Below are 8,129 nucleotides of genomic sequence, written 5' to 3' on the forward strand. Positions count from 1 at the left end.
ACCTGCTGCTTGGCTGACTAGAAGGAACATCAATTCTTCTGGGCACGCTTAGACATCTAAGCCCTCTATCTGCAACCACACTTTTCAGCATGAAGGAAAAGAAAGCTATTATTGACATTTCCATGTATCACCTGACAGATACCCGTAAAGAGGCCTGGATTTGCTGGAGAGATGGAACATCTCAAACTCTTCTCCTTAAGGTACCACAACGCTAATGTGCCATTATAAAAGTTTGGTCTGGTTGATTGCCAAATCTCATCAGCTTCACAGTTGAAGACTGGAGGAGTTTTCCACATCTTCAAGTTTGAGTGACACTGTTTCAAACCTTTCCTTTTTCTGTCTCTTGCAGCTTTTTCAAGTCTCAAGTCAACAATGACATGTCACCCAAACACACAGATGTAAAAGTAGATCAATTTTGAAACAGAAATAAAATGCTGAGCTCCAGAACTGCTGAACTGACGAGCTCCATCAGACTCCCATCGTCCCACAGGCTGCCCAGAGAACCTGAGGGGATTCAGAGCCAGAACCCAGCAGGCTGTCGCATGCCATTTGCTGCTTTTTGTGCAGAGAGGAGAGAGAGTAAGCGATGGACTTGTGACTTAGCACTGCCCTACTCTTGCTGAGGAGAGGCTAGTGCATGTATTTCACGTGCCTTCTTGAATTTAACCACAGGTCATAGCTACCTCAAGTGTGTGAGGAAGTCTTGTTTGTAGTTACCTTTTTAGATGGTACTCCACAGGGCTGACATTTTTTAATTCTTGGATCAATAAAGCGCGTGCCACTCCTCCATGTCATGAGCTACATTTTTGCAGGTCATACCTCTGAAATGTGATTTCTGCAAATGAATTTTGATCCTGGGCTTTGCTGTGCTGCCAGCGTGTCCTGGAAGCATAAAGGACTGTCCTGCAGATCACCAAGCACAAAGCCCTCTACATCTGCCACAACTCCTCCATGACAAAACCTTCTTTTAAATGCTGTTTGCTCCAGCCATTTCAGTACCACTGTTTGCTTTCTTATGTGTTGACATTGTGGCTTAGCTTACTCAGAACATTTTTGTCTGAAAGATCATTTTCTTTTCCAAGAGGCCCGTGAACAGACTGATTGTGCTTCATCAATTTTAAATTTTGACCATCTGCCAATTGCTTTCTAATCTAAAGCCAATCAAAATTTAAGAAGATTCAGAAAACAGTGAAAGAGGAGCAAATCCACTTCAAAAAGGTTACCCAACTGTTTGTTGTTGTTGTTCTGTTTTGTCTCGGACTCCATAATGATGGCTTTCAGCATCTTGGCTCCACTCATGGGCCCTTGTTTAAAGCCCAGTGCTGCGCCCACCCTTCCCTGGGGCTGGGGCACAAGCATGCTGTTGTGCAGCTCAGTGTTCGCATTCTATCCTGCACTGATTCCTGATTCCCATCTCAGGAACAGTTGTCAAGAGAGAGACCTTCTATAGCTCCCTTTGGGAGAGTGACTTTTTACGCAGTCTAATAGTGATAGGACAAGGGGGAATGGCTTTAAACTGAAAGAGGGGAAATTTAGGTTAGATGTTAGGAAAAAATTCTTTACTCAGAGGATGATGAGGCAGTGGCATAGGCTGCCCAGAGAATCTGTGGGTGCCCCATCACTGGAAGCGTTCAAGGCCAGTTTGGATGGGGCCTTGGGCAGCCTGAGCTGGTGGGTGGCAGCCCTGCCCACAGCAGGGGGTTGGAAGTGGGTGGGCTTTAGAGTCCTTTCCTACCCAAGCCATCCTATGGTTCTATTATATGATTCTATACATGCATGTAGGGGCTTCATTTTCACAGCTACTGATTATCACACCATGAATTGGGAACATTGTAGAAAGGCTGTGTGTTTTTATAGATGTCCAGTTTTGCTTGTTTTAATGGACTAAATATGAATCAGTTGATTGGTTTCAGATATTTTATGATTAAGACTCTAACCTAGCTGCATGCCTGGGAACTAATAAATTCTATCAGTACACAGAATAACTCAGGTCCAATGCCTCATTGCTTCTCAGGACCAAAATTATTCATGCTTTAACACCTTTGACATCAAGATGATCCCACAAAGGTGGATTTGATGAAGTTTAGTTTCCATCTAAAAGATGGGAACTTCACCAGAAATCATAAGGAGAAATGTAAAATCCTAAAGATACATATCTCAGATCTTCAGGCTGTGCTGCTTTTCTGACTGTGGGACCTACATCTTCTGAACAGGTATAGGTGAGGCTGCTGCCTACATGAGCAGAGCTGCCGGCCTCTGTGGTCAATGGGAAACATTGTAGAAATTGGAGGATGGGAAGGGGGATTTCCAGTTTACAGGGATGCTCTGATTTCTCTGCAGGATCACACTGGCACCTGAAAGATACACTACAATGGTTTGTAGTCAATTTTAGTTCCAAACTAAGACAAAAATGATGACAGCTTTTCTTTTGTATTTCTGAAGACCTTAAGTATTCAATATTTCAGAGCAATTCATTTAAGAATAAAAGCTTTAGAAAAATATTAATTTTTGAAGGTTTAAAGGCTTCTTATCCTCTTTGTGTCAATGGTTTGGAAGGTATTTTGGCTTCAGAGTTAGAAAAACAAACAGCAAAATGGAGTTTCTGCTTATGTAAATGTATTACAGTCTTTCACCATATTCCTTATACCAAATAAAAGAGCTTGGCAACAGACAGAAGTCAAACATTACTAGCAGTTTACCAATTAACAGTGCTAATAAAGAATGCTATTATTACTACAGCAGCTGAAAGTGACAACACGTGCTCCTGGGGTTCATTTTGGGGGCCATAACAGAGGGATCTGGGTTTACTCTGTGCTTAGCATGTGGATAAAGGCAAGCCAAAAGGACAGCTAAGAGACAGCCTCGGCTCTGATAAATCAACTTCTGTACACAGAAGGTGGGCATGCATGCCAAAGGAGTGGAGCCAAGGTGGAAAACTACTTTTCATAAACCAGCTTAAACCATAAGACTGCATCTATGTCTCTTGGGGGAGGAAAGAAGAGCTGCTTCCCACTGCTTCTCTTCTGCCAAACTCTGAATGAAAAATGTTGCCCAGAGCAGGTGCCAGTGTCCAGAGGAGGATTTCCAGACTGTGATCCTCAGTCTCAGGGAGGGGAGATGGCCTCAAGCTGTGCAGAGGAGCCTCTGAGGAGGCTGCATTACTTCTATGTTCTGACAGTACTGGCTTTGGTTTCTCCCTGGTCAGTGTGCTGGCGGCTGCAAACTCTGTTCAGGTACGCCTAACTCTCTCTCCACAATGTGTTAGACTATTTTCTGCAGGAAATATGGTGTCTAATTCAGGAATTTAGCTCTGGAAAGCATAAACTAGAAGTTATGAGTGGCAATGAAGAGTATAATCCTTGTGGTTCAGGCTGAAAGCCAAGGGAGATGTACTGTGACTGTGCATGGCTTGTTCTAGGAAATCAGGATAACTCCTATTTTTTCTTAGTGTTGACAATGGTTAAATGAGAAATAAAAGAAGAGTATGAAATACCAAGAAAAGTAAAAAATGTGTGACTTCAGTTATAGTTTAATTTTCAGCAAAATAAATATGAATGACCCCAAAGTATCTCCTAAATAAGTATTTTTATTTATATACTTAAAATAATAGTTTGTAGAATGCTGTCTTGAAGTGCTAAGCTGAAAAGAGGACTAAAGTTATAAAGTGTTTAAGACCAAATTGTTTCAGTCTGAAAAGAGCACAGAAGGAGACAGTTTTTGGACCTGATCTTAGCAGTCTTTTCCAATCTTAATGATTCTATGTTTCTATGATTTTTTTTTCATATAATTAATCGACCTCTATCAGTGATAAGGATTACTTTTTTTTCCCGTAATGAAGCATTGCGTAACATGATCAGATCTTGTATAGAGATGTCAGAAAAACTGGAGGAACAGAAAGGTTGGGTTTGTTTTCTTTGGTAGACTCAGCTTTAGCATATCTCCAGCAGCAAACAGCGGGGTTGTTGGGCTCTTGTTCACTTCTTTCACTGTGCTCTCATCCTCCTGTGAGAGCTCTTTCCTCCTCTTACTTATTGCTGTCTCTCAGGCGGTTGTCATCACCTTTACAAAAGTTGTATTAAGCACAACAACTTTATTTAGAAAAAAAAAGAGATGCAGTAATGCTTGCAGCAAAAATCGAGTATGAACCAGTAATGTTCCAAGGAGTGCAGAATTTCCTAATTGCATATCCAAGCTAACTAGTAAGATAAATGCAGGGCTGCTTTAAATCAGTGTTCAGTATATCCTTGCTAAAGGATATTTTGCAATGCTGTCTGCGAAAGACCAACACCTACCCTCTAAAATAACTTCATAAAAGTACTAAATTTACTACATGAGAAATCTTGGCTTACTTTAGCATTGTATGATGTAAAAAATAACATTTTAGATGTAGTTTAGGTGGTTATGAGTATGGCATATCTGATATTGATGTACAATATGATGGGAAGAAGGCTCTCATTAGTATCCAGACATTAAGAATAAATAATGTGTGAATCGTCCTTCTACAACCTTAATTGAACTGAAAGGTCACTAGGCTGCACAGACCACCAGCATCATCTAAAGAAGGAAGAATAAACAAATGCTTAAGTCATTGAGCATCCCACACACACTCCACTCGTTAGTTCCAGTCAGCCTGTACTAACACTGCAGTTGTGCATCAGCAATGTGCTGTGACCATCCGGCTACCCCTAGCAAGACATGCGGACAGCTTATCTTCAAAGATACGGCACTAACAGCTGTATCAGGCCAAAGAATGGAAAATAGATCTAAGTTCGTCTTCTTCCATGAAAGACCAAATGACCTGCATTTGACAGTGCTGTTTTAAATGAAGACACTTGGGTTAGATCATCATATACCTCCCTGTCTCTTTGTAAAATGTGCTATACATCTGATTTTAGTTTAAAAACACCAATTATGGAGTGCATCTACAGGACATACTGGTAGATGGATATTCTTTCCCTAGCTAGTGAAAATGAGGAATACACTATAGAGATAAAAGTTGGGAAAATGACCCATTACAGACATTATGATCTTTAGCTTTCTCATCCCAGTAAACACTAAATAATTACTGTGAGACATTTACGACCATCCTTTAACTCTTTCAAAGGTACATCCACAATATTAAGAAAACAGCTTTGGGCAGAAAGGTAGAATTTCCTTTTCAAATCAAGGCCATACATCCCATTCAGCACTGAGTGGTATTTCATTGCTTCCTAAATTACTCAGTGCCTTTACTTCCTGCTTACCTGTTGTGAAACTAATGTGTTCCAGAAAGGACAGAGTGACTTGAGCATCTGAATTCCTGCAGGGAGCATGGGTGTGAAGTACTTTTTAATTGTTTTGACTGTACAAATGATTCAAAACCAAGGACATGGTGAAAGGACTTCATATCAAAATGTATGCTGCTTCATTCATCACAAGAAAGGATCGTGAATCATATGCACAAACTGAGATTTGATTCTTTCTGTCTCTTGGCTGTGATATTATTTTTCCCCATTCATTTCATGTGAAACAGGAAATTACTCTTCTTCTCTCTTAAGAGAGCACCTTCATGTAATCTGCTTTGTTAAAAGACTCCTGAAGATTAATTCTTCTTGTGAAAGCGTATCCACAGTGAAGAAGCTGAGTGCACACTTACCGCTAGTGAAGTACAAGGGACATGAAGAATTGTCCACTAAATATTATAAAGTAAAAGGGAGAAACGCTTTTCACTTTTTAAAGGGCAATTCTACTCTTATCTACACATAAATGGCTGTGGTATCATATGGTCCTGAACGGCTCACAGTGCAGCAAGCTTGCAGTGGTTTTGCAATTACTGGTCAGACTTCCTACAGAAGCATGCATGCAACTATATAAATGTTCTTTGTACAGATGATACTTCCAGTGCCAAACTTGCAAAAAAGGCATTATTCAGGCAAGGTCACTCCCTGCACCTAACCAAGAGACAGAAAGATGAGAAGATGAACATTCATAACACTTTGCTAAGTGATTCCTTTCATCTTAAGGCATTCCCTTTCTTCTAAGCTACAGTATTAGCAGTGTGCCTGGCAACTACAGATATATGACAGTGTGCTGGAAAGATAAAGGGCAGGTAGAAAAAATTCCTCTGATCTTTCTCTTATCCCCCCATCTGTAGGGTGCCCTGGATAAGCAAATGGAATAACCAAGATATGCAGATCTGCCTCCAGAGTGGCTTTCTGCAGGCATGGCTATCACCAGGCCCTGCTGGCACTTCCCAAAGGAACCACCACTAGCTCACACATCCAAATGCAGTATCTTTACTGTGGTGATGCACATTTTTGTTTTGTTTTCTTTTTTTTTTTTTCAGAGGAGACTCTCCTCCACCCCTTCAGCAGCTAACCACAGGGCCTTCCAGAGAAGTTGACCAAATATCACACTGGCAGCTTAAACACACATCTTTCTCCTTCATTGCTTGCCCTCCCACTGCCCCCAAACCCCAGTGGTTATGTAAACCCTAAGACCCTTCCACTCCTAGTTTGCTTCCTAAATCATAGAATGGCTTGCTTTAGACAGAACCTGAAAGATTCTTGAAAACTCCCACCATGGACAGGGTTAACAACCACTAGATCAGTAAAAACTAACTGGGAACTGAACTCATCTGCTCCTCGTTCCTGAGGTGATTGCAGGCATTTCTAAGCTGCTTCAGGGATGGCTGATACTTTAAATGTGTAGTGGTTGGCTTTTTCTGCTCTGTGCTCAGTTTCTAACCTCAGGCTTATCTCTGCTAGTAAAATGATGGTTGGTTCTCTTACTGATGTTAACAGGATGAAATTACCTTGGTGCTAAGTGCTACTTTCACAGGAAGAGACTGTTCGCATCTGCAGCAGACATTGAAGGTACCGGTTTTATAATCAAATGTGTATGCTAATTTGTAATTAGATGCATATGGCACATTTATTAAGAGTTACCTTGAAAATATTTTTATCATTCAACCTGCGTTGGCAAGCTTTTGATCACAGTGTAGAGACAGGAAAGAAGAAGCAATTGAACTCCATCTGAATAAAACAGTAATTGCTGCTTGATCATCAACGCATTTTATATGATTTAGGTTGCACAAAAGGTGGGTTGAAAGATCTGCATTAGATTTGTGCTAAGGAATCAATAATTGATGTGAAACCCTGGAAGCCACAGTGATTTGTGATTGCATACTGTTTGCTTTCTAGGTTGCTCTTGCCCTGAATTCTTCTAAAAATGCTTTAAGCTGTTTGGTGTGATGTTTTATTTCATGTCAGGATTTTAGAATACAAGTTATATTTAGTGGCTTAGACAATATTCAGTAGCTTTGACCATAACTTTGATAGCTTTTTTCTCTTCTGTGTAACTCCTAACAATTCCTGGTAGCATGGAGTTCTGTTGCACTGCTAGAAACTGCATCTCATGTTCTGGGAGGCCAGGATCCCAGGGACTAAAGTCAAGGTTAGAAATATAGATAGAATGCAATAGGCACATTAGAGCTTCTAAATGGTTCTGCATGAGAAATGACTCATCATTTGCTGATTTAGAATAAGGACAAACATGTTGTAGGGCTCTATATCTTTACTCAGCAGAAATCTTAGCCATAGAATCCTTAGAGTTGGAAGGGACCTTAAAAGGTCATCTAGTCCAACTCTCCTGCAATGAACAGTGACATGCACAGCTAGATCAGGTAGCCCAGGGCCTGGTCCAGCCTTGATTTTCAAGTCTCTAGGTACGGGGCATCCACCATGTCTCTGGGAAACCTGTCCCAGTGCCTCACTGCCCTCACTGTAAAAGACTTTTTCCTTTTATCCAATCTAAATCTACTCTCTTTAAGCTTGAAACCATTTCCCCTTGTTCTATCAGGACAAACCTGGCTAGATAGTCTGTCTCCTTCTTCCAGTACCTCCCCTTTAGATACTGAAACACCACTATCAGGTCACCTTGGAGCCTTCTTCAGGCTGAACAGCTCCAGCTCTTTCAGCCTGTCCTCATAGCAGAGGTGTTCCATCTCTTGAATCATTTTGGTGGCCATCCTCTCTATGCTTTCCAACAGGTCCATGTCTCTCCTGTACTGAGGACTTCATATCTGGATGCAGTACTCCTGGTGAGGTCTTAATAGTGTTGAGTAGAGGGGAGGGATCACCTCCCTTGAA

Source organism: Numida meleagris, chromosome 4, assembly GCF_002078875.1.
Source record: "Numida meleagris isolate 19003 breed g44 Domestic line chromosome 4, NumMel1.0, whole genome shotgun sequence".
Classification (NCBI taxonomy): domain Eukaryota; kingdom Metazoa; phylum Chordata; class Aves; order Galliformes; family Numididae; genus Numida; species Numida meleagris.